Genomic DNA, 25,818 nt, shown 5'->3' on the forward strand with positions numbered 1-25,818 from the left:
GCCACTGAAGGTTTCCAATAATACTTTCTTGTAAAATAGGCAAGACACAGGGTTAAGGGATGAGAAACCTGGAGCTTTATGCAGCGTTTCTTTTTCAGTTTTGGATATTTTATTTTTTCCCTGAAGTGCAACTCTGCAGATGGAATATGAACCAGTTCTTTTGATTCCCTTTCTTGTCATTCCTCTCTCCAAAGTGATTTTATGGTTCTCAGGGGCCTTCACCCATATAAATGCACACTTACACAACACCTTCAATGTAAACTGCTTGTGCAAACTGCAGTTGGTGTAATGGGTCTTGAACACACCTGCAATGTTACCGTAATGCAAGCAGTAACCATGAGCTTGCTAAAAACACCGTCTTAATGCTTTGCTGAGATTCAAATAAAGACTACTTAAACCTAACAACATAATTCAGAGGCTGACTTGCACTGGCATTTTCATGTCAGTGTCCCTTGTCCATTTTTGTCTGAGAAACAGGATTTTCCCAATGACAGCCTGCAATTTCACCAATCTGTTAGAATTACCAGGAGTTGAACTTGGCTCTTTTTTTTTTTTTTTCTCTACACCTCTCCTTGTCAGAAATCTCATTTGTCAGCTGTGCAGCCTTGGTGCTCCAGCTCGCCCCAACAACATCTCACCTACTTTTTCCTCGGTATAGCTCCTCACAAAAGTGCAATTTGCAGGTGACAAAAAATAATTCTCATCTCAGAAAATTGCCCTAGAGTTCTGTGCAAAAATTCATACAAAATGTGTGATGTATATTAAGAACTTAGATGAGCCAATGCTGTTCAGCATTTCTGACAGCAAAGTCAGTGCAACCCTTTACCTGGTGAGGTTGGGGCAAACGTTATGTGTGTCCCAATTAAGATCTCTCACATCAGATATCGTAATGCCCTCACCTAATATCTTCACAGTATTGACTCAGTTTAATTCTTCCTTCATTTCCTTTTGTCTCATTTGGCTCCCTGATAGCCCTTCCCTTGTCTGCTTTACCCCTACAAAGAAAGGTATCACCGTACTCTTGGAAGATACCTCACATCAACTCCACAGTGCTGGATGGTGCATGACTGGGTCTTTGCTTTTGTACTGGGGATTCTCTGCTGTTTTCTGTCACCTGGGGAAACTGAAATTCAGTCCTAATTTTCAGGTAAACTGCAGATGAAAAAGACATTGCCTGCTTAGCTGTGCTGTAACCTTAGGCTAGAGCTTTAAAATATATATGATTTTGGTCATTAAAAAAACTGTAGCTTTTTCCTGTCACTTATGTTCTCTATACTTTGTGCCTCATTAGAAACAGGAGAGGAATCCAGGCACTACAACATGATGGAAATGCCAGCCAGTAGCCTGTACATTTTGAGTGTTGAAATGCACACAGTAAAATGGTAGTTGAATGAAAAGAACGAACAGGCTTGTTCTGCATTTAAACTATAGTAGTCAGAGCAAAATCACAGACTTTTAAAATGATGAAAGGAAACTAAGTGGTAAAGCTGGCCATGAATTTTATAAATTCCTGCTACTGAATAGCTGTAGCCCACTGGTTCTTCGCAAGGAAATATGTGTCAGCCATGCCACTACCCAGGCAATAATCATTCTCTGAGACTCATTTCCCTGTTTGTTTTATATTGGCAGAGGATAACTGGTTAAGCTGCCCTTTTCCTATTGGGAAAAGCTAAATGCTCTGCTCTCTCAAGGCAGGCAGGCAGCTCCTGATCCGTGTGGCCACACAGGGAGGGAAGGGACATTTCCTGCTTTAAAGTAAGCGCTGTTCCCTCAGGAAACAGTTGCTGCCTTCTCAGGGCACAGCAGAGGAGGGTCATACCTTTGATCATCGGATACCAAGGTAACATTGCCTGGTTCTTCTCTCTCTCCAGTCTGATATGTTGCTTTCACATTTTAAGTGTCCAAAAACAAGAGAAGAAAGACAACTGCTTTCCCCAAAAGAGAAATATGCAAGCACTCCTGCTTGTGTGAACTCTTTCTCTTACTTCTTTTCACAAAAGGAGATGGCCAGCAATTAGAAGGCAGGCAGCGCTTTGGGAATAATTCTGCTATTCTCTCTGTTTTTGGTTATTTCAGAAGTTTCCGCTCAGTTAAATTCCCACAAACAGCAGATGTATGTCCTTTCAAGTCTGCCTCTGGACCAGACTCAGTGTCTTTCATGCCTGTGAATAAGCGGTGCTTTCTACTTTGCAGGTAGAAAGTAACCTACTACACAGATTTTCAAGGTTAGCAGAGCTCTTCAGGGACCCTGAGATTTGACTACAGAAGGTTAAACTCTGCTACACAGTGTGTTACAGGCTAAGGAGGAGGATAACATTCCCTGGTGTTTCTGAGGTGGTCATTTTTCAGCCCTTACTCAAGGTGTTGGTGGGGCGAGCTGACCCAACCCTAAAAGAGCTCCGCCTTTCTCACAACTCCCAATCATTGCAAATACAGAAAAAACTCCAGCCACCTCCTTTTAAATCTCTCTAGTTCCCTGCCAGCCTGACCTGCGGCATGAACACCTTTCTATCCCCTGAGCCAAGGGATTTTACAGCTGGCTGGCAGGAATGGTGCTGCGTTGACCAGGATCCACTGCTTAGCCCTGGTGTCTGCACACACACACACACTTGCAAAAAGCTTATTTCAGTGTCTTAACTTGTGTCACCAATTTGCACTTACTACAGCTTTACTTCAAAGTGCTCTTGGTCCTGTCACAACCTACTCATTTGTATCTCGTGTTTAACTGCACAACTACACAGAGTTCCTAAGCGATCACAAGTATACACCCTTTTTTTGTTCTTTTGTGCAATTTTCTTTAATTTTTTTTTTTTTTTTTTTAAAGTAGACATTACCCGAGCTGCTCCCAGTAGTTAAACCTGTCTCTGATTAAAATGTCATGCTCTGGTACATGCTGTTTGTGTTCAGCCCCTGGGATCCATCCACAAAGTCAATCAATACATTGTGCAGAACACAGATTACAAGAGGTGCCACCCAGCCACCTTTGTGCATGCAGTTGCTCTCTCTCCCTCTGGCAGCTCTCCCAGCAGCCCTGCAGACGGCAGACACAGCACAAGGGAGAGCAAAAGTAGTTTACTGGCAGAGATGCACACTGTAACACAAATTGCAGACAGCTGCCTTAACACATCCTGGCAAGGAAGCTCTGATTGGGCTTGACACCTACAAGATATACAACTCTCCAACTATACAGGTCCTGAGGGAGCGCGTCGGAGACCTGCTCCCCAGGAGAGATGCAGGTTAACATGCCAGGATTTAGCCAGCACTGCTGCTCTCTTGTTAATATAAACAGCAGCAACTTGCCTTAAAGAAGGAAATACGGAGTGACCTTCACTGCCTGGCAGCCAGCGGTCTTAAATCCAGCAACAAACACAACACAATACCTTACACGTCTCAGAACTGTTTTTAAAGAGAGCTGGAACATAATAGCTGCCTCCCCCACTATATCTCAATTCGCCCTTCGACTTTGGCTATTATGTGTTCTCTTGCTAAAGCTTCTGTGGCACTTTCCCCAGCTGCCTGATGCCTGAGGGCTGTGTCGGCTGCACAGCGAGTGCCTCCGAGGCACAGGCACGCTGTGAGCTGACACTGCAGGGTGGGGCACACAGCAGCCCCCCTCGAACGAACGTGCGTCCACTGCCCAGCTGAACGCCTGCGCTTCCTGAGGTTGCCAAGTGCTACTGAGCCAAACAGCTCCTCAAACCCTTACTCTCGTAAAAGAGCAGCCAAGTTCAACACGAGGGAGCTTCCCTGCAGATCAAGCAGAAAGATGCTGGCGACTTCAGCGAGGCAAGGATTATAACAGAGCAGGTGGCACTTGTAGGAGTAAATGCCTGGCTGGAGCAGCCTGCCAGCGTGCAGAGCAGCTCACCAAGCACCTCCACAAAAGAGTGAAGCAATCCTGGATGAATAACCTCCCACCGAACTGTCAGACAGTGATTCACTCTTCTGAAACCAAAAGGCTTTACAAAGGAAGTGCTTGAATTTTAGTTACCTGTTTATTAAAAGTGGTTTGAGCAGTGGCGAGCGATTTCAGGAGGTTTCAGGTGGTTGCAGCACCCAAAGGTGTTCTGGACCTTGTCATTGCTTCCCTCCCCTCTTCTGACATCCAGTATTTCCTCTGTAATCATTGCCTGTATCCTATCAGCTGGTTTTCATCTTTGTCTCTTTGCACTAATGATGTAAGAAAACATATTCATAGGTTGTGACACTCTTCTCCAAACTGCCAAGTGCTGACCCATCCCTGCTCCTCCACAATGTTTTTGGATGAGACCAGACTTCTCGTAATGACACAGACCAGCTTTATCAGCTGATATCAGCCTTCTCAAGCAATAGATACTGATCTTTTCTTAAGCTGTAAATCTACAGTACCCGACGTGTGACAGTGACATATATTGTAATATTGTGCTAATATTGTATTAACTCTCAGAACTGCTCTCCCATCTTGGAGAAGGTGCAGTTGGCTGGTGACAAGTGTCACATTAGGAACCTCGACATTGCAGCGGACTGCAAAGCTCTGCTCTGACCATATCTCCTCAGAGGAGCCTGGTCTTTGTCTATCACAGAAAATCACAGCATCTCCACACTGTGATCCAGCTGACAGAACAGCTTCCTGCAGGGAGATACCTTAATCGTGCTTCTCAAGTTCAGTCTGACAGCTGGTAACACACACAGGCCCACTTGGCATTCACCTTCCACTTAGCGCCACGAGAAACCTGACGGATGACACAGGTGACAGGAACTACCAGCACGAACCATCAGCTGAACAGTATTTTTATTCCAAGTCACCCAAAGCACAGTACCTTATAAAAAGTCTCTGATTTAGGTCTGTATACACATACAGAAAAGCATTTCAGCCAAGTACCTCATTGGATTCCTGTTTAGTTTAATTTTGGGGTTTGGATGAATGGAGGGAAAAGGGATAGACAGGCTCATGCAAAAAGAGCATTAGGAAGCTGTCAGCTTCCCCTCGCTGTGATTCATGTGGTCCTGAGACACAAGGTAAAATTTTACATTGAAGAGCAATACAGCAAACCAAGATGTGCTGTACAAAGTCATTTATTTTTGCTCTTCTGTTGCTTCTAAAGTGACAGTCACTTAATAAAATTTTTGGGAGCTCTGTGAACAAATGCACTAAATATACAATTACATCCATGTTATTTCCAGTCCCATCACATCCATGGTATTGCTTTAAGGCCTCTCATCATAATGGGACCAAGAATTTTTGGGTGTGTGCTAATATGTTATCATTGTCTCCCTGATAAGTAAATTATGCATAGGAAGGCAGCTTTTGAGTCAGATTCTGTGTTTACAGTCATTCAACTTCAGAAGATGAAATTTCATTAACTAAAACATATTTCAAGGTAAAGCTCAGGTTGAAAAGACATAAATTATTTTGACAGTCACTTGGCCAGATCTGAAGTACATTTTTAAATAAAAGGCAGAGTACTTCTTAATCTTAACAATCTTCTTGTTTATCAATCACCAGAAAGAATGAATCTGTGACCCAAAAAGCACCTGTTTGGCCTTAACTCCATAGTTTGCCATAACTAATATTTTGTAACACATCCTGAAGAAACCACCTGGGGTATCTGGGATACATACTTTGAACGAAGGAACTCCCTGCAGCTTCATTAAATGTTTTAAATCCTGATTTTCAATTGAGAACATTTAAATGGGATTTTACCTAGATGAAACAGCAAATTTAATTCTGCCACTGAAGACTTTGGTCCTTAGAATTTTGAAGTTCTCCACTATACTATGAAACATCCAAATAAATCATGGTGGAGAACCTTACTGTTGTTGTTTGGGTTTTTTTTTTCCTCCAAAATGTGCAAACACAAACATCAAATATCCCCTTGCCCCTTAACAAAAGACAAAGAGGAACAAACCCCCTGACATTCCCCCTGTGGAAATGGAGGAGAGCCCAGCTGTGCTCCACATGGGGAGCTGCGTGTCAGCTGCGTGGCTGGGAGGCTCTGCATCTCTGTGTCACCCCTTGCTCTGCCCTGGGTGGCCAGGGACACACACTTCTTACTCAGTTTTACAAAACAGCGTGGGAGTCAATGTTCCTTACCAAAGAAGAAACTTTTGATCAGTTCACAAGGAGTCTCTGTTTCAGCACGTATGAAACAAGAGTTCATATTGCTGCTGGGCTGGTAGGTCCTGCATGGCCGCACTCTTCAAAAAAAGCCTGAGTACTTCCTTTCTAACACAAGAAAAGCCCTGCTCCAGCAGGAACTGCCTTTCCAGGACCAGCACACTGTGCTCAATAAGCCCAGCTGCCACCTTCCACTGCTGGAGTGCAGTGCTAAGCCTGTGCTTTCTCCTGTGCCCGGACTCGCCTTCTGCTGGGGAATACAGGGAAAGTTGCAATCTCGGGCTGACGCTGAAAGGTTACGGAGTTGTCATTGCTCCAAATCAACTCTTGCCCCATCTGCTTCCCTAGCATCTGTTCCCATTGCAGTTCCTGACTCCCCCCAGTGAAGGAAATTGATCTGCTGCACACTGTCGGTACGGAAAGGATGGGAAAGGAGGAAGCAGAACTGGCGCTGTACCAAGCTCATAAGTATTGTGCAGGCCTGTTGAACAAATCTGTTCTGCACAGGGCACAAATCACTGGCAATGATGAAATTTTTACCTACCTCAGAGATCCCTGTGGAAGTGCCAAGCACGTGTTTCACTCTTCTGCTTCCTGGACAGAGTAGCAGTGATACGCGACTGCACTGGGAGGAATTGTCACCTAAAGTCATTTGTGAATACAGTAACATGTGACTTACTAAAGAGCTTGAGACATTTTGATTAGGCCTAATAACCTCACGCCTTAACAGACGCCATAAGTATGTTTACAGGGAAAAAGAGCAGAAATGTAGGGATGCACATGAACAGCAGTAAAGGGCAGGGAAACGTAGGAAGAAGCAACTAATTTATTAGTAGTTGATATTAAGGAAATATGGAATAATTTGAAATACAAAATTAAACAATCTGATTGCAGTCAGGAACCAGATCATGTTTTAAAAAGGTACGTGAACTTCCAAATGCAGACAGATAATAGTGTCAAGATTGCACAATGAAAACGACAAGAAAGGGCAAAACAAAGCCAAGGTCCCCCACTTCGATTTTGCTCACCAGAGTAAATATAATGTCCTGGCACTCAGCAGCAAGCTGTGGTGACTGGGATCCTGTTTTATGCCTTTGTAAAGTCAGGGGATCAACTGCGACGTTCTGAGCGCTCGCAGCAGCAGCAACAAGTTCAAACATCTGAACAAACCCTTCTTTCTTCCACGTCTGCTAAAGATCTGGACCTGCAATACCCCAAATTGTCATTAAATAATTTAGTCTTTCCTTTCAATTCTCAACCGGGAGAACAGGCACCGCATTTAATTAGTGTCTCAATTATCATTTAAATGTTTGCTCATCAAGTTCAATAAAGATCAAGCCGCTGAATTTTGAGACAAGTGGCTGTGTCATCAGTGATCTCCCAAGGGGTGACTTATTTGAAGGTTAGAAATTCATGCAATGAGTTCTAAAAAAGCACTTAATCAGTATAAATTCTTTTGGCTGCAGACCTTGCCCTTGTGAGCAAGTGTCCAGTCCATCTGACCTTAACGGATTAGGATGTATTTCATGTGTCACAGGAACAGACTGGTCGTAAGCTACACTCACGAGCTTCCGAGAGGTCATGTCTCTCTAAAAATATTTTCTACCATGCAATTGTACTGTAGAAAATTAGCAAGTGATTCACTAAAATAACCTAACTACACCAGCTGAAATAAAGACAGAGAAAGGTGTGCAGCTGCAGCTTCAAATAGGTGTTCTAGTGGCTAGAAATCTGCTTCTCAAAAGAAACAGCCTTAGATTTGCTTGATCTCTGTCCAACCACCAGTCATCAGCCTATTCTATGAAATGTTTGTCTCTAATCACTGGAGGGAAAGGAAGACAGCAATGAAAAATCCCCAAACTTATCACACCTTTTTGAATGATGATGCATCATTTGCTTTTATCTCTGGGCCGCCTACAAAGTCTGGTACTTGCAGAAATGTACAAATTTTCCTTCAGCTTAGGCATTTGCAGCAGTTTGGAAATGAAGAGAGCAGAGTTCTTGAATTTCACAGGCAAGATACATAAGGAATTCTTCCCACAAAGCGGGCACATTATTTAAAAAAATCAACTCAGTACAGGAAGACCAATGCCAAGACATTCCAAAATGTTGCCTAGAACTGGAATATGTAACCATTATCTGCTCTCTCCTTCCCCAACAAACACCCATACAATAGTGACAGTTCGGTGAGCAAACACACTTTTCCAGAACACTTTTCCGTGTGAAGAGGGGAAAAGGAAACCAGAATCTTGTCAGTCCCTAAGACTGAATTGTTGGAGGTCAGAGGCAAAGGCAGGATATGGCATAGGGCCAGCAATGACAAAAAGCTGAGTAGACCAAACACACCCACCTGATCCCAACACAGCATACATACCACTCTGCAGAAGGAATCAATAACCCCAAAGATCATTGCCAGGGCACCCGAGCAGGAAGTCCCTCCATCGCCCTGGCCTTTTGGTCTGATGCAGACTCTAAGCAGACACACAACTGCAGAACTGAAAGGAAGGGATGCTCTGCCACTTGAAGCCACCATTTTTCCCTACAGCATCCCATCTCCAGCCCCAGCCAATGCATACTGTTTCAGGAGAAGGTCTACATAAGGGAATTAACTCCTGAAGGCAAGCACTTGAAACCCTGAGCCTGGGTGACCTGACCCTTACATTAACAAAGTGATTCAACAGGTAAAGGCATGCCCAAGGGCAATACATCAAACCTGTTTCACTTGGAGCCATGAAGCAAATGGACCTTCAGCCACTGGATTTTGGTGCATTCTCATACCAGGCCTCTCACCTTCTTCCAATGACAGCACTGAAGGACTTGCCAAGTCTCATTGTAAAGCTTTTCATGTCACCCTAAATTACCTAGAGCACTGTTGTGCTGTTCAGCACAACTGGAACACAGGCAGGAGAGCTAGCTGGGCAGTCTTCAAGTGAAGGCAGAACCATCTCCCATGATGTTTCACTTTTCCTCTGTTTCAAAATCCTGCTGGCCTCTAGTTGCCCCAGGCATTACCTGAGAGCTCCAGCTAAAGACAGGACTTCCCAAGCTACCTCGATTGTATTCTAGCCTACTGCTTTCCAAGTTACGCAGACCCTTGTGCTCAGTTCCCACATAAACATATGACCTCACTGTTGGCTAAGTCAACAGGCACATCACCAAAACAGTCATACAAGTGGACAGTCTTGACTAGTGCCTCAGAAGCCTCATATTTAATGTTTGTTAGTCAGTGATTTGCAAGGTATACATTGCCTCAGATTTCAAATCATTGGCAAAATAGCAGAAACATTCAGCAATGGTGAATCAGGAAAAATCAATTGCCAGGAACTCACAAACAACCTCCCATCAACAGGTATGTTGAGGTATGCCAGCAAGCAGACCAGTTCTGAATTTATCCATTTTTTCATAACACCTTGTGTTATCTAGGTAAGGCATTTTTGTTTTGGAGTTTTTGTCCAAAGCCAAAAATCAGATGTCATATGGCATTTATAGCCAGATGTCTCGGAGAAATCCCAGCAAACCATACCAATTCAATTTCTTTTGTTCATCAGATATGTAATCCTACAAGGCAAAAAACCTAATTTCACCAAGGCTATCAATGCAGGATTCAGATTTACCTCGATAGTCCAAGCCTTGTGGACAGAGTTCTAAATCAACTGTTTCTTTAAACTATTCAGCTGCTGAACTAGCCAATCCACAGTTCCCACTCACCATTTCATATTTATTTACTACCACAAGCTTTACCTGATTCAAAGAAGAGATTTTTTTTAGCTGTCTGCAACCAATTATATGTATTGCAAGCTTCTGTCATAGGCTTTTTCCTCAGAATATTGCCATTCACAAAAGAGGCTTAAAGATCAGCAATCAAACTCCAAACTAATATGGCCAAGGTTACAATCTGTGCTAATGATATTGAACAAAAACAGGTTGGCACCAACTGCAACAATGACACGAAATAGGGGTATGCAAATAATTGATTTCTCAGATTAGTTGCTAACTTAATATTTTCCCCCAATTAGAGGGATTGTACCTTTGTCTTTAAAAAACCCAATAAATTAGGACAAGTAAGTTAGTTTTGTCGGTGCTGAAACAAACTGCAGTTTTCATGTTGATGATTTTAACCCAAACAATGCAATTGAAACACCACAAGCATTATTCACCAAAGGAAGGACAGTTTTGTTACCCCAGTGCTTTGTGGCATTGTCTGCTCTAACTTCTAGGACACTCAGTTAGGGATCAATAACCTCTGAACTAGATGAAGGACCGTAAGGTGCTGGGCTATGGCACCTCTCCAGCTCAGGCAATTACCAGCTGGCATAGGTGTGTACAGGGGAGGAGAGAAAGACTTTCCAAGGTGAAAAGCAGCACACCAAGGATTTTACAAACATCTCACAGAGAAGTCTGCACCTCTAACTCTTTTATTTGGTGTTGATTCATTCAGTGATTTAAGAGTTATAGATCCATGAGTCAGTTCCCAAACATCTCAGGTCGAGGTTATCATTGAATCATAGCCTTTGTGAAATGCCCTGTCTCACTTTTCATGCAGCATTTTTCTTTCCTACCGTTGTTTGTACTGTTGCCTGAGCACTGCAATCAAGCCTCTCAATACAAGAACAGCGTAACTTTCCCACCTCTCACTGCACAGAAATAATTTTGCCTTCTTTCATCCCCGTGCTTGGTGATTAACGTAGAGCTCATTCAAGACTGTCAGCTTCTCATTTCTAAGCAGGAAGTACTGCAGAGATGGTGGAAATGTATAGTGGTCTATTTAGGAGACAAGAAATACAGGCAGCTAACCCCTGCTAGACAAATATTTGAGCATTGCAATCCTCAATGTTGTCTTAGATAGCGTTTGAAAATTAAATAAAAAAACTGTGGGAAGAAAACAGGCTGACACATTCTTCCCATCTTCCCCGTGCTACAGCTTACCCCTCAGCCTACCGCTTAAAAATGCTCTTACCCAAGCAGAAATACCACAAAGAAACTTCCCAAAGCCAAGATCAATCTTCAGTCTGAGGCAGGGCAGAAAGGGAGTGCCCTCTTCGGGTGCAGCCTGGCTCCTGTGCCTCCTGAAAGGGTCTGTGCACAGGGTGTTTTTGGTTTGCATCTGGGTAATTAAGCCTGTTACCTCCTAGTAATGATGCAGGAGTAGGTATGTAAACCATCCAATGCCTCTTTAGCAAGAGAACAGGCTTACCTCTGCTGCATTTGCTCTAAGGGCAGGCAACACAGTTTCAGTTGTTGCCAGGAATAGGTATTTCCATCTCATCCTGGCACAATTCAGGGTTCAATCCTTAAACACGCTTACAGAAGGGAGAAAATAAACAGTGCAACATCCTCAACACTCTGTAATTCAACTGCTGTGTGAATTTGTGTGCTTAGGAACTGAACTCACCGTCAGGAAGACTGAGTTGCTGTGAGACTTTTAACACAGAGTACAAACATTTTGGGATAACAGGTATAAAGCTCCCAAAGGAAAAGGCAAAGTGCACCATGCCAGCCCACCTGTTCATTCAAAACTGCTTTTGAACAGAAAGCTGGCTGCCGCAAAAATCTCACCCTAAATCAGGAGAAAAATAATTATCTTGATTAGACACACATATTAAGGGTGAAAACTCATCTCTTGCTTAATGCATCCTCCCTGTCACTGTTCTGCACTACTGAAATTTTTTTGGAGCTCTCTCTTTTATAGGTCCATGTCTTACTGATGAAAACCTCTGAGACCAGCACATTTCCTTCGGTAGAGCTCAAAATATTTGATCAAATGAGGCTGGTTTCAATATTCTTATTTTATGTGTAAGAAAACAGAGGCAGAAAGAAGTGATCTCTCAGCTTGAAAGAGGGCTCAGGGTCACTCAGCTCTGCCTCAGCACTTCAAGGAGGCCAACCCAGCACTGTCTCAGCCCCCAGGCTGGAAAACGACACTTCTGTCTTTCCCCGTGGGCTACAGCAGAGTCTCTTTCCAGGCTCACACCAACCTTACCTATCAGCAGCCGCCCATAGCTGAAAAATCCAAATATTAGTCCTTGGAAGCAATATCTTTTAAAGGGTAGAGAGAACAGATGTCCATGTGTTACAGTTCTAATATAAATATCAAGCCCATTGCTTCTGTTGCCAGGCATTCTGGTTGTGGCTTCAGTTTTCCCACAAAGAGAGAGCAGAAGCAAGGCACAGATGGGAAAATATTAGTTAAACCACCAAAAAGAAAAATATTGCTTTTTTTCTGCGAAGGGAATGGCATTTTTAGAAAACACAAATGTATTTCCAAGCTAAGTGGTTAATATCTTTTGTAAAATTCAAATGGAGTGGCACATCAAATTTGTAATTAGGATTTAAAGGATGCAAAGTCAAGACAGCAATCCTTCTGGCTTTTTCTATGGTAATTGCTTTCAGAAAAATCAATATATGTTTTAATATTCATGAAATATGAGGCAAATCCTAGAATAAGGGTTGAATCTGTTCCTGCTTCTCTAAAAAGTTATCACATGGAGGAATCACTCTGATGAAATCTAAAAATCAAAAAAATATAGATTTTTTTCTAACCCCTTGAAAGAAATGACAACTATTTTCTAAAAGCACTCAAGAGCAAAAATAGGATTTTTCTGGGTACTTTTTAATTTTTATTTTTTTTTACATGAGGTTAAGTTCACTCGAATTTTCAGTCTTCAAGGTGATCTATGCATGGTTAGAAGTCTTCTGAAAATATATAGTCACATAGAAAAATTTTAAAGGTGCACCCCACGGAGTTTGTGAGAATAAAAATTTTCTCTAGTCTCAAGAAAACCACTGGACGGTCATATCCAAAGATTAAACCCTAGGAGGGACTGAGAGACACATTCTAAAGGAAAAAAAAATAGGGCAAGCAGCAACACTGGCAAAGAAGCGGCTTTGATAAGTATAACCAAGACATGCTACTTATTTGCAGACTCCAGATGTTCAAGTTCTGCTGCCTGTACATGGAAAAAATATGTTTTACAGTTTCTGTTACCCTATGGCCTTCACCTCACAGGACAACAAATTCCCAGCAAAACGAAGGAATTTTGAAGTTACAAGACTGCAGCCTCAAAGAACAAGTGGAATCAGCAATCAAACAAAAGGCTAGGAGTGTAAGCAGAAAAAGAAAATTAAAAGTTAGGACCTAAACTGGAAAATTATCATCAGCAGGTGTGTCAGAATTTGGAAGAAATTTGTCAATATTTGTCAACAGGAGGCAGTGAGTGCAAACTGGAATACAGCAGATTACACTCAAAACAGAAAAAATAAAATTGCTTTACAGTGAGGGTGGTCAAACACTGGAACATGTTGCCCAGAGGAGTTGTGGAGTCTCCCTCCTTGGAGTCTCAGTCCTGGACAACCTTCTGCCTGAGCAGGGAGGGGACTAAATGGTCTCCAGAGCAATTTCCAACCTTAACTTTTCTCTGTGGAAATTTGTTTAATGGGTAAGATCACACCCATGAGGCAGCCCTGTGCAGTCTACCTGCCTTAGTGCAGTGACTCTTGTCCAAAGAATAGACACCTACTGCTTCCAAAGCTCATTTGAACTGCACTGACTCCACCTCATCCCTTGAGAAAGCAGCAAAATAAAGTAACTTTTTTCCTCTCAGATTGTTTAGTGAGGTCCTAGGCTGACTGCCAAACTCCCTAATTTCTTTTCAGAAAGTGAATCAAACAGATTTGTAACTCTAACCCTTCCCAAGTCTGGGGCAGCAAGCTGTCATCAGTGTGACGAGTAGGTTTACATCACTGGTCACTAAGTCTTTGTCTACTCTGTGAGATTGCTCAGAAGGCAGTTTGGTATCAAAAACATGACTATGTTAAAGAGTCTTCACATCACTCTTTAAGAACTCAGCTGGGGCTAAAACAGATCACAGGAGTTGAGCAGTAATTACTGTCTTTTTCTGTTGAGTTGAGCTAGTTTTGGGTCACTGACCAACTTGCCATGTTTTCCTTTTATAAGAAAAAAAAAAAGAAACATATGAAATTAAAGGAATCAGTCTAAAGGTGAAGATAGATCCTGTAAGCTAAGTTTATTGGGCTGTGAAAGATCAGACACTAGCAGCACATTTTATATGTAGATTTGCTTCAAAACCCGCCCTCTATCTAAACACATCCCCGATAACCTCGAGAAATCAACTGATAACATTGACTGTCTCAGTGGGGAAAAAAACAATGGAAAGAAAAGAAAATGTACCTCTTCTAATTATTAATTATCAAAGCCTACAAAGTCACACAAGTTGTCTCTTTTCAGATGTCCAGGAGATAAAATGTTCCTTGTTTCTTTTTCTGAGAAAAGCTTAATGACTGTGATTTCAAAACAAATACTAATGCTCTTATTGCTAGTTTATTTCTAAGTATGAATCACCAGCAGAAAGGCAGCTTGAGAGATTTTAAGGGTAGGAGCTGAAGGCAATGACAGCCCAGCGTGTGCAAATGGGAGGACTGGAAATCAAAGCCTTTGCCCTCTGCTTCATGGCTTGATTGACTTGGCAATTACACAGGCCATTGCCCTGAGCTGCTACAAACTTTCTTCCACAGCACTGAGTCTTAATTTTTTAAGGGTTTGGATTCCTGATCAGAGTTGTTTTTTTTTTCAATAAGCACCCCTTTTCATCAAGGAATGCCTGACATATAGAGAGGGAGGTAGAAGCAAGGGAAGAGAAATTATGGAGGAGCAAATTATAAGTGTCCAAGAGCAAATCAACAGTGCTTGTTCAGGTGGAAGAAAATCATATTAAACACTCACCGTGTTCCAGAACATCACAGGGTGACACATTGCCGTGTTTTATTAAGGTATTGCATCTTTTCTCAAACCAAACAAACTCATTGACTTTCCATTGTTCACAAACTCATCAGCCACATGAAGGCCATCAGTTTGGATTTAAAAGCCAGTGAATTGTTTCTGCTCCCTCTGTACATGGTCTGGTCTTGCCTTTTAAGATACAGCTTCTGTACAGAAATTGGAGGTCACATATTCAAATGACTGTGCTGCAAGTGAAAAAAAAAGATACACAGATGCTTTAGCACCCCAGGTATTGAAAATGAGGAGAAGAAATGCATTTTTATTCCACGAGTGTCACTAGGGGGAAAAAAAGGTTTCTGAGATTCTCCAGTACAATTTTGCTACAAAAATACTCCAACATTCTAAAACTGACTACAAAGGAACACACATTTATTAATCAATCATACTCCTTCACAGCTAAAATGAGTGCCATAGGCTGATGTGCTTATCCACAATTGAAACAACAGCAGTACCAAGAATAGATAACTTTCATCTTCCCTTGTGGTCCATTTTGAAGCAATTAGACATTAATGCCTTCTAATGGCACCCACAATCTCTGTGCTGCTCTTGCATGCTTTGACAGCTTGGGATAGGCAGAGTTGAATTTTTTTCCTCATTGAGTGAATAAGGAATGTTTTAACTTCTATGAATGAGATGCAAACTCTTATTTTAAAGAATAGAGCAGAATTTAAATTCTGCTCACAGGCAGTAGAAAAATTACATACTGTACTTTCCTGATTCCACTGAGAAGGGAGGACAGATGCTTCTCCTTTCCAACAAAATGAAGGAATTTGCTTTGGGCAGGCCGCTGGCTAGACCAGGGCTCTCTGTGTCCTGATTAACCACTGGCTGCATCAGTCTGGATATTATTTTAGAGGCCAGAGCCAGGGGTGCGAGGGTGTCCTGCTGCCAGGTGCTGACAAGGTGCAGCCTCTCCAGCCTCTGGTGGCCACAGAACTCACAGCAGTGGTGAGGGCATGGAAGGGCTTAACTACAGACAAGGCTTAACCTATAGACTCTTATGTCCCTCCTCCCTGTATTCTGCCTACTGTGATAACCATCACACAAGGCAAGCAAGAAGGGCAGGAATGGGGAACAATCATCCTTGTTTAAAACAAAACCACAACACACGTGTCCCAAGCCAGACCCAAAACAGTACCTACTGATTCAAAGGCTGTGACAGTCAACCCATGCCCAAGAAGACTGCAGACTGGCAGGGACATAAGGATGAGCACGAAGCTCCTGAGAGCTCCAGAGACCCCCCAGCCTACAGCTCCAGTCTCTCTGGCTCAGCTGCCCTCACACCCACCCTCAACTGCAGCAGCAGCTGTCTGGCACAGCAGCATCAGTCTTTGGCATACACCTCTCCTTGTACTTTTTTATGCATAACTATGTCCTGGAATTGGCTTCTTGCAATCACTTGGGTGTTAATCCACACCAGGGGAAAAGCAGAGGAAGAGCTATCCTCAGAAAAATGGAAGACAACGTACTTGGTAGCTGTCGGTCACATTTACCACTAAAAGACTGACCACCTTTTAATTCTTCCTGACACAAGGGAGGGGCAATCCTGCCAGGTCTGAGTTGCAATGACAGCCATTAATTTTTGTGACCACCAGCCTTTTCTCCCTACCCTGGCTCCCTCCAGCCCACCTCTGTCTTCAGGCCCAAGGACACCCTTTTGGCTTGGCCAAGCCCCTGGTGCCCTGCTGTCCCAGCCAGGTCCCCTGGGCATCACTTTGGTGCCCCTGATGGAGCCCACTGCTGTGCCCAGCTTAGGACCCGCCTCACACTGGGGCAGCCCTGCTCCTCCTGCACCCTCAGAGCAAGGTCACCACTGCCTTCCAGCAGGCCACTGCACCAGGAGCAGACCATCAGTGAAAGGGAGACAGCTGCTGTTAGACTTACTGCTTTGGTAAGCTCACCCCTTCAACCTTAGGATCATCATCACCCCTCAGTGTGGATGACTTACCTACTGAAATGGGCAGCCTACCCATGGAAAAATACTTTTTGCTTTGCTGTGCCATGAGCCACCACTGATAGAGCTCTCAGCACATGGCTTCGTTCTGCTTCCAAAATATTCCCAACCGCCTGTCATTTCACACTCTCCTGCCTTCGTCTTCCTCATCCTCCCTATTATTTCTTTGGCATTTGACACCTTGTCTTCTTCTTCTACAAAGAAGTACAGCCAAATTGCACAAGCCTGTTGCATAAATCCCAGCTGCAAACCCCAAGATGCCTGTCATGATGCCTTGTTTCTGGTATTCTCTTCCCTCAACACCCCTCCATCCGCCCCCGACCCCCTGATGTTCTCTAGCTTTCTAAATCTTCAGACGAGCTATCTTACTATCATTTTTCCCCTGATATAATGCCAAAGGCCAACTACCTTGCCAGGTTATTAATGGCAATTATTACAATTACAAATTCAAGAAGAATTATTTTGCAACCAAATGAAACATCTAAAGTAAGGGCAAGTACATGTGACGAATACCTAAGAGCTGTCAAATCTCTGCAATTAGTACTCTGTTCAGAGCTAAAGGAAAAGCCTCTGAAGCAGCACTGAATTACAGGTCTTTGTGGTTCTTTTATTACAATTTTTCATTGTGGAATTGGAGAGGATATATAGCACACAAGAATGACCAGTTCCAAGGCTTCTGTGTGCATTCACTACACAAAATCTGAAACTTCAAAAAACTTATGGCATGTTTACCAACCCCATTAGAAAACAACAGCCTTCATTTCCATTTTGATCAATTTCTGTAAAAAATCAAGGTAATAAAAACAAACAACTCTGCTGCAATCAAACCTACTTTATTTTTTCCATTCTCTGTTCCCTTCGCCTTGTTTAAAGCAAGAACAAAAGGCTTTCAGCCAGGGCTTCAGTATGCATGCCCAATCATGAAAGACAAATACTTCTTTTATCAGCAATGTATTGATGAGTAGACAAAGCTACTATTTTATTTCCCCCGCTAAGGTGGAGTTAAAGCAGTGTATCCATCAGAACTGCATACAACCTCTAAACTAGCCAGGCAGTGGGATCAAAACAAGAAACAGACATGACTCTCCATCTTATGGCATTTGTTCAAAGCCACACTTTTTCTTCCTCCACAGAGCACTCTGTAAAAACACGTTTCAGAGGCTGCTGAAGATGCAGCGTGACAAATAAACCGAGTACCAAGGAAGCTCCATGGGCAAAGTCATTCATGCTAAGCAACCTTTACTCCCCTGTTTGACAGTTAAGGATGTGGAGCTGCACCAGATGGGATAGAAATTTCCCCCCTGGGATCAGAGGCATTTGTTCATCAGACATTTGTGCCAGCACAGAGGAAGCCGTGCCAGGAGAAGACATCATGAGCATTTGATTCGAGCTGCAGCGCTTGTCTCAAGTGCAGGCAGCATTTCTTTTCCCTCCTGTAAGTGCTGTTTCAGCAGCACTGTAAGGACTTGCAAATTAGACAAGTAGTTCCTGCTAAAAGTTGTCTTAATTTTCATCTTCATCTTTCTGAGCTGGAATCTCAAGCAGCGAAAGAACATTTAAGGATAGTAGCTGTGAGGTCAGTTTTTAAGTGTCCTCCTTGTTATTGACCTTTCTATATAAACAGTGGAATCATAGAATATCTCAGGTTGGGAGGGACCCAAAAAGACCACTGAATCCAGCTAACTACATTTGATATATGCATTGGATGGATTCAGGTCAATCAGGTGATACATGCATTAGTACACAAAAGTTAGGCACGCAATAAAATAAACCATCTAAATGATTTTCAGTCTGCAGGGAACACCTCTGGCTAGACAGAGTTGGCTGGAGTTGGGAAACCCACATGCCAGGAAGAAAACAAACAAGTGTATTCAATTAAGAGCAATCTTAAAAGCATAGCTTTTATAATTAAGGTATTATAAAAGAAAACCAAGTTCTTCAGAGATATAAGAAATACTTAGAATTCCAGTGCTGTTTGTCTGCCAGTCAATTCTCAATAGAGAATTTTCCTGTCAGCCAAGTTTAAAGGCCTGGGCTCCAGACAAATTGACTGCTCATAAAAAGAATATCCATTACATCAGAATTTTTTGCTGTACGCTGAGCTTTGACAGGCTGGAGAATGATGTCCCTGCAGAGTCAAACCATGTGTAAGAACAGAGCCCATATGGCTGCGTTGCATTGTTCTTCTTTCTCTCATCTCTCTCAACAGATAGTTTCCGAGCTCAAATTTGCTAAGATCGCTAAACAGAAAGAAATCCTGCAAAACTTGCCTTCTCCAGCCCTACTTAAGTTCCTCAAAGAGCGAATTGATACTTGGACTCAAAAGACTTCTTTCAGGTCATAGCTTTTTAAGGAAAACGAGGCTTTCTGCAAAAATAACTGTACTCCATCTCGCACTTTTTACCTGGTTATTATTCAGGCTTGTTAGCATGAGGACTTCCTACAGGCTTTTATAGCCTGCTAAAACTCCCAATATGCATTACGGCCTTCACACATTAGAGCTGCACAGTACTATTAATAACAGAACATGCAAGGGTAATTTACTGACAAATTACTATAATTGAATACACACAATTCACTAACCATGTTTTAAGAGAAAAATACATTACATATAAGAGCGAAATATCGTTTTGTGTTATAAGAAGGGACTGAAGTCAGTAAGGCAGAGATAACTACACCTATTAATTATAGCTGTTCTAGACAGACTCCTTCCTGGCTTGTTTTTAACTTTCATTAATGTAGACTCCACAGCTATGCCACTTTCACTGAGGCTTTGCTGCCTTTATCATTAGCAAGCTTTACTGAAGTCCTGTGTTGCAAGCTTTACCTCCTGTGTTGCAGTATATGCTGTGCACCAAGGACATGAAGGAAAAAAGTAAAATTCCTTTATACTGGAAATATCCTTTTAGGTATTTGAAGGCTACTATTACATCAATCCCTCTGACTGATCTTTCTCTTTCTGAAAGTGTGGTGCTCAGATCTTTATACAGTATTTTATGTTGCAAAATTGAGACATGAGCTAACAGTAAACATCTTTATAGATAATACTTCCAGTTACACTACTGACTATTACATCTTTTCTGCAATTAGTGTGAGCGAGAACACAACAGGTCTGTGTAGCCGGAAATCAGATCTTGTGGTATAAATTAAATTTAAAAGCTCTTAGCCTCACGCTTGAAAAGGACTCTCAGTATTACAGCAGGATGATTCATTAATGCTCTCTCTTTGTGTTGGAGAGAGATGACTTCCAACAGTAAAGACTTCCCAAATTTTTTGCCACTGGTTGTCACACTATTGGGATGGAATTAAAAGATGTACATCTGATTTTTTTTTATACTGAGTTCAGCAACTATTATGAAAGGAAAATCCATGTCTTCAAGGATGTTTCTGATCAAACGCATCCCCAGAGGTCTCCAAGAATCATGGATATTGCTTACTTGGCACCTTTACCTTCAGAAAATGAGGTGGGAAAGAGAAGCAGCCCCAGAGCTGTTAAGCTAAGTGGATTCTCTTACAACACAACACAGTGTTAACAGGAGGCACAGCAATGGAACTGTGGATAACCAAACTACCCAGGTACCACAGACCAGAAAGAATGAATCACAAAAAATGGAGGTAGAGCAAAACAGATCCAGCTTCTCAGCAAAAGACCAGGAAGAATAATAAAATATCAAAACTACTTCTATAAAGAACAATGAAAGCATTTCTGTTAATCTATTCCCAACCACCCACCCCCTAGTTACAGATTTCTCAGGTTTCTTGGAGAATTGGCTACTGAAATCAAACAGATGACACAGTTTCACAGTGATTACAGTGGCACAGTGTGCCAGTTTCCCTCTGTCCCTTCACTGACGCGCCCAGTAACTGTCATCTCTTGGAATTTAAAGCCAAGGGTCACTCACAGAGTGGAATGCACTTCATGTCTTTCAAGACATCATTAGGACATAATCACTCATCATTTCCAAATAAATCAATCATACCTCCAAGGCTGAAGACTTAATGCTATACTTTATGCCTAACCACCTCCCTCTAAAATAGACTCTCTCTCCAAGAAACTGTCTGAGGGAGGAATATATATCTATGTCAGACCAGCTTCCAAGTAGTACTGAGTTCATTAATTCCTGTTAAATTTTCCTTCATATTTTTCATAAGTGTTTCTCCACTCCTTCCCTTTGCTCAAATTCACTAGGTAGATTATCATGACCCAAAACTCTAGCATATAACCCCTGGAATCATTATGAGAATATATATTGACTTTTCACTTTGGAGCAGAGGCATGTTTTTTTATTTCTTGTTTTTTATGTTTGTTTCCATCTTTCATCTCATCTGGGTACAGAAAAATCATTTAAGGCCTACCTACAAATTCTAAAAAAAACTGTGAATAATTCATGCAATGGAGGAGAACAAATTACCACCCACCTGCACCTATGGATGTCAAGAGATTAATAATCATTAATAAGCTTCCTTTTCTCTTAAACTGCATTACTGTAGCACCAAATAATACACTCGATCACTGTTGCTGTAAACTTTGGAAAGCAAAACAGATGCATCACTGGAAGGCAAATGTTCTTTTCTAGATTAAAGAAAACTCATGAGAAGGGCACACTGTGGATCTCCTCACACCAGACTTTGAGGTCAGCAACTCATTTCACAGGAGAAGAGCATCATGTACTTATCTCACAGCTTCAACCTGGGAGTCCATCTTTGCATTAGGAGAAAAAAACAAACAGGTGAAAAATACAACCCCTATGTCATGGAGCATAAAAAGAAATCAGCATTTTCTTTTCTGTTACCAGTCAGTGAAGCAGGACTGTCTGACCTTCTTCCACACACACTGAACCAAGATTTTTGCTGTTCAGCTCAAGAACGCACCAACTCCTGCTGCTAGATCAGATCAGTTTCCCCCTGCCTGCTTTGTAGACAAAGAGAAACAATTTATAACCTAGCAGCCCTCCTGCTCCGAGAATGGAGCCTGAAGTGTTGTCTCCATTGTGACAGTGGAGCTCAGGTCTCCCCAGCAAACAGGCTCCCTGGTGCTATGTGATGCAGAGCTCTGTCACAGCACAAGGGTCTTTGCCAGGTTTTTGTACTAATCGCTGTGAATTCTCTAAGCCTCACCTATGCAAATGGTACATTTGATCCAGAGTTGCTCTCTTTTGGAGATTCAGCACACCAGGAGCACCTCCTGCCTCGGGCTCAGCCTGCCACACGTTCTGAAGCCAAGCCACGGAGGGCTGCCCTGGGCTCAGTCCCAGCTGTACGTGCTGCATGTCCAAGGGCAGCGCTCGGGCACCTCATGCCTTGCCCAGTGTTCTGCTCAACCACTGACACCCTGAGCATGAGCCTCCCAGGTCAGCACCAAATTTACCCTTTCCACTTACCTCAAATACATTGTCCATAGTCTTCAGCTGTTTATATTTGCCCTGTTTGGGGTTTGTTGGCTTTGTTTGTTTGTTTGTGGGTTTTTTTGTGTGTGTTTTGTTTTGGTTTGGTATTTTTGGTTTTTTGGGGGTTTGGGAGGAAGGGGAGGGAGGAGTGTTATGGGGTTTTGGGGTTTGTTTTCTTTAGGTTTCTATCCTATGGATAAAATACTCCCCGAATTCAAAATGAGATATTGAGAATATAAGGAATAATTAGTTTCCAAATATTTGCAAGGTAAACAAGGAACATTTCACTCTCCGCAGCCTTGAGTAACAACCCTCAGTTTCCACCAAGTGTCTCAGTGAAAGCTGGTAGAGCATTAAAGCATTGAAGTAGCTTCTCTGAGAAGCCTAAGACATGGTATTAAATCCAAATAAACACATCAGGTTTTGATTGCTCCTTAGGAATAGTCACAATATGTAGCTCTAAATTACTTAACAAAATTGTTTACTCAGTAATTTCAGGTGCCAGCACCAGGTAAAGACAGATGTGCAGGACCTAAATCATCTGAAAATATCACAGCTACTGGAAGCTATTTACAATAGTGCTGTTATGTGAAAGATGCATGCTCTGGAGTGGAGTTCTTCTCAAGGAGGTCAGAATCAGCACGGACAGTGCTGTGTCCTTCACATCTTCTTACTTGCTGCCTTATTGCAGTGTTGTACCTAATCAGTCAGTTGGCGTTGAGGAAATTTGTGGCTGGTTGTAGTTGATGCCAACTTCATGTCAATCTCCCAGTTCTATCACACGGCTGAAATTACCCATCTGGAAAAAAAACCTTAGACTATACTAGGAACATCTAGTGCTTCCCCTCCCTGCAAATGGGATGAAGCCAATCAACTGTGAACTAAACTAAGAGCAGAAATTGGCATGAATTATGCAAGCTATCTCAACTGAACATTTTTTTCCCCCTCACCATATCCCTTCTTTACCTAAGGCAGAAAAATTCTTTCAGACAGCTGTTATTTTTTTTGGCTTCTTTCATACATCACCAGGAACACCTCCCACTGGGTTGCTCAGGAGATTGCTAAAATAACATAAGTAATACAGCACAAGTATTCTATCATTAGTCATAGGGCTGAAGATCATTCTGGCTTTGTCTACTTCTCTCCGTGATTTCTTTTGCTGCATCAGTACAGCCCTTTGTTCTCTGTGAACACACTCATCATTCTTCCATCCTCATAGTACCCACGTGACAAGTTATTGCTCTCAAAGCCTTGTTATGGGCAAAAGGGGAAACAACTCATTTGGGAAGCCAAGAATTCTACGTTAGACTAATTAAAATCTCAACAGCCTAACTAAAATACACTAAGCTGTTATTACAGTGCAGTTACAATGATATCAACCTTTGGAGTCCCAGTTATCTAAACAATACCATGAACATCTCAGTAATACAGTTAAAGATTGTTATACAAAAGTGTTCTTTGATATTATGCTCTCTGGCTATCAAGTGGGACAGTAAGTTAGCCTCAAAGATCAGCTTGGGGAGAAGCACAGGGTTTTAAATATCTTGTTAACATCCCCAAGTTTGAAATAATTTGTTAACATCCCCAGTCCTTTGCCAGAAGGAGCATCATATCCATGATGGGGTTTCTTCCTCTCCTTTTCTGAAGAGTATGCCATCAATGGTTTTTACCTCCTCCTTCCAGGGCCCACATTTGAGTAATTTAATACATTTTCTAGGATAATTGTACACTTAAATGTGTTTTCACTGATGTGCAAGTTGCTATTGCATTCACATTTGCTATAGGTAAGAAACTCTCTCCATAAATTGAACAGCTCTTCCCTTTCTCTTTGTTACCACTAAAACTGGTTTTGTCCAGCTCTACAGTTCTTTAACTGAGCATGGCTGAGCCATCAATAACCTTAAGTTTCCGGTATTATTCTTTGCCCCTTTCATTATCATCCCATGTCTCTACTCCTCTACACCACATCCTCTGACTTTTTTTGTGGCCTCTACTGTCATACCACACCTACATTATCCCATGTGACTTTATGCTACACCCCAGATCCAGTTATAAATAGATGCCAATGCACCAGGCTCTTTAATTAGCAACCCTTGCTCCAGACAGTCTCTGGTTTGCTTTTGCTTCTATAAGTATAGATCAAATTGAGAGGGATGGAGAGCATGGCTTTAGCAGCTGGAAAGGTGGAAATTGTACATCTCCCCAACAGAAGGTGTCCTACACACACCAAGTACCAGTCAGTCAATTCGATGCTATTCCTGGCTGGGTACCTATCACACTTGTTAGTCAGCCAATTATGGTTTTTCTTTCCTGCTGGATTCAAGATCTTGAAAGTTTATTGACGTGTTTATCATTTGTGCTCATTAGGACAGAGGTTTCATCTACGAAAGTTGTCACTTTGCTGTGGTTATGGCCTCACTTGACAAAAGTTCACCATCAAATTTCAGTCAAAATTGTCATCAGTTCTCCTGAGATACACCAGGTGAAAACAAACTGCAGCTTTAGCAGAGCACAGAACAGTGACTTTTCCAGCGTCCCCTCAACATCCATCTCCAGCTAGGAGTGGGAGGGGAAGCTGTTGGTCCACTTTCGTCTCCTGAACAGTGTTTCATGGACAACATCTGAAGTCTGTAAAGTATTTGCAGATCTTCCTCTCATTTGCCTAGACTAGCTGGCTTCCACAGAGACTAAATATAGTGGATCTTAACGTACAAGGCTGTGAAAAAGTCAGTCAAGTCCTGACAGCATAAACCAAAAAAAAAAAAAAAAGGCTTTTTTTCCACCACAAGTATAATGTAGTTTAGAAAAGCAGATGTTACCACCTTATGGCAGAGAAAAAAAGGCCACATTTTCAGGCAAAACAGCCCCTTCATACATACTGAAAAAAGCCTGCACAGTGGAATACTTGGTGCAATCCAGAAAAGTCCAATTTGTGAAAGCCGGTAATTGCCTACAGCTATCTTTTGAGACCTTGAAGGAAAGAAGAAAGCCACTGAAGAACATACCCTTCTATGCTCAGCAGGGTCTGAAGTGCTACATCCTCATTATGCCAGGCACCACACAGAGTGCAGCTTGTAGAAGACTGAAGACTGTGAGGAGATCCTCTACTGTTACATATATTTACAAAATCAGAACAGTCGCTCCATTTTGAGCTAAGCCTATTCACTTTAATCCAATTTATACTTGAATGAAGCTGTCTTTATTCCAGCTTTCATGTCAGACCAATCCAACTCTGCTTTTGTAGAATTGTTGAGGGGGGAAGGAGACCGACCCTTGAGATCTTCCAGTTCAACCCCTGCTCAAGCAGAGCCAGTTGGAGTGGGTTGCAAAGGACTGTGTCCAGTCAGGCTTTGAATACCTCCAAGAACGGTGACTCCAAAACCTCTCTGGATCATCTGTGCCAGTGCTCAATCACCCATGTAGTAAAAAAGTGTTTTCTTATGGAATTGGATGGAATTTTCTGTGTTGCAGTTGTGCCCACTGCCTCTTGTCCTGCCACTAGGCACTACTGAGAATAGTTTGGCTCTGTTTTCTTGAGCCTCCCATCAGATATTTCTACACATTTATAAGATCACAAGCTTCC

General features: G+C 42.3%; 2 long non-coding RNA genes across 2 annotated transcripts; both read right to left on the reverse strand.

The window, feature by feature from the left end:
• Nucleotides 1-2,769: 2,769 nt before the first annotated feature.
• LOC114069927 lies at nt 2,770-8,096 on the reverse strand. The gene is made up of 3 exons (XR_003573843.1): nt 7,126-8,096; nt 6,642-6,739; nt 2,770-4,170 (listed from the first exon to the last, which is right to left on the reverse strand). It is a non-coding gene; the product is annotated as an uncharacterized LOC114069927 (long non-coding RNA).
• A 4,619-nt stretch (nt 8,097-12,715) lies between these two features.
• Nucleotides 12,716-22,034, reverse strand: LOC114069926. The gene is made up of 3 exons (XR_003573842.1): nt 21,642-22,034; nt 21,470-21,550; nt 12,716-12,790 (listed from the first exon to the last, which is right to left on the reverse strand). It is a non-coding gene; the product is annotated as an uncharacterized LOC114069926 (long non-coding RNA).
• Nucleotides 22,035-25,818: the final 3,784 nt, after the last annotated feature.

This window comes from Empidonax traillii, unplaced genomic scaffold (genome assembly GCF_003031625.1).
Source record: "Empidonax traillii isolate 1590-97213 ecotype Southwest subspecies unplaced genomic scaffold, ASM303162v1 scaffold1396:size119595, whole genome shotgun sequence".
NCBI lineage: Eukaryota > Metazoa > Chordata > Aves > Passeriformes > Tyrannidae > Empidonax > Empidonax traillii.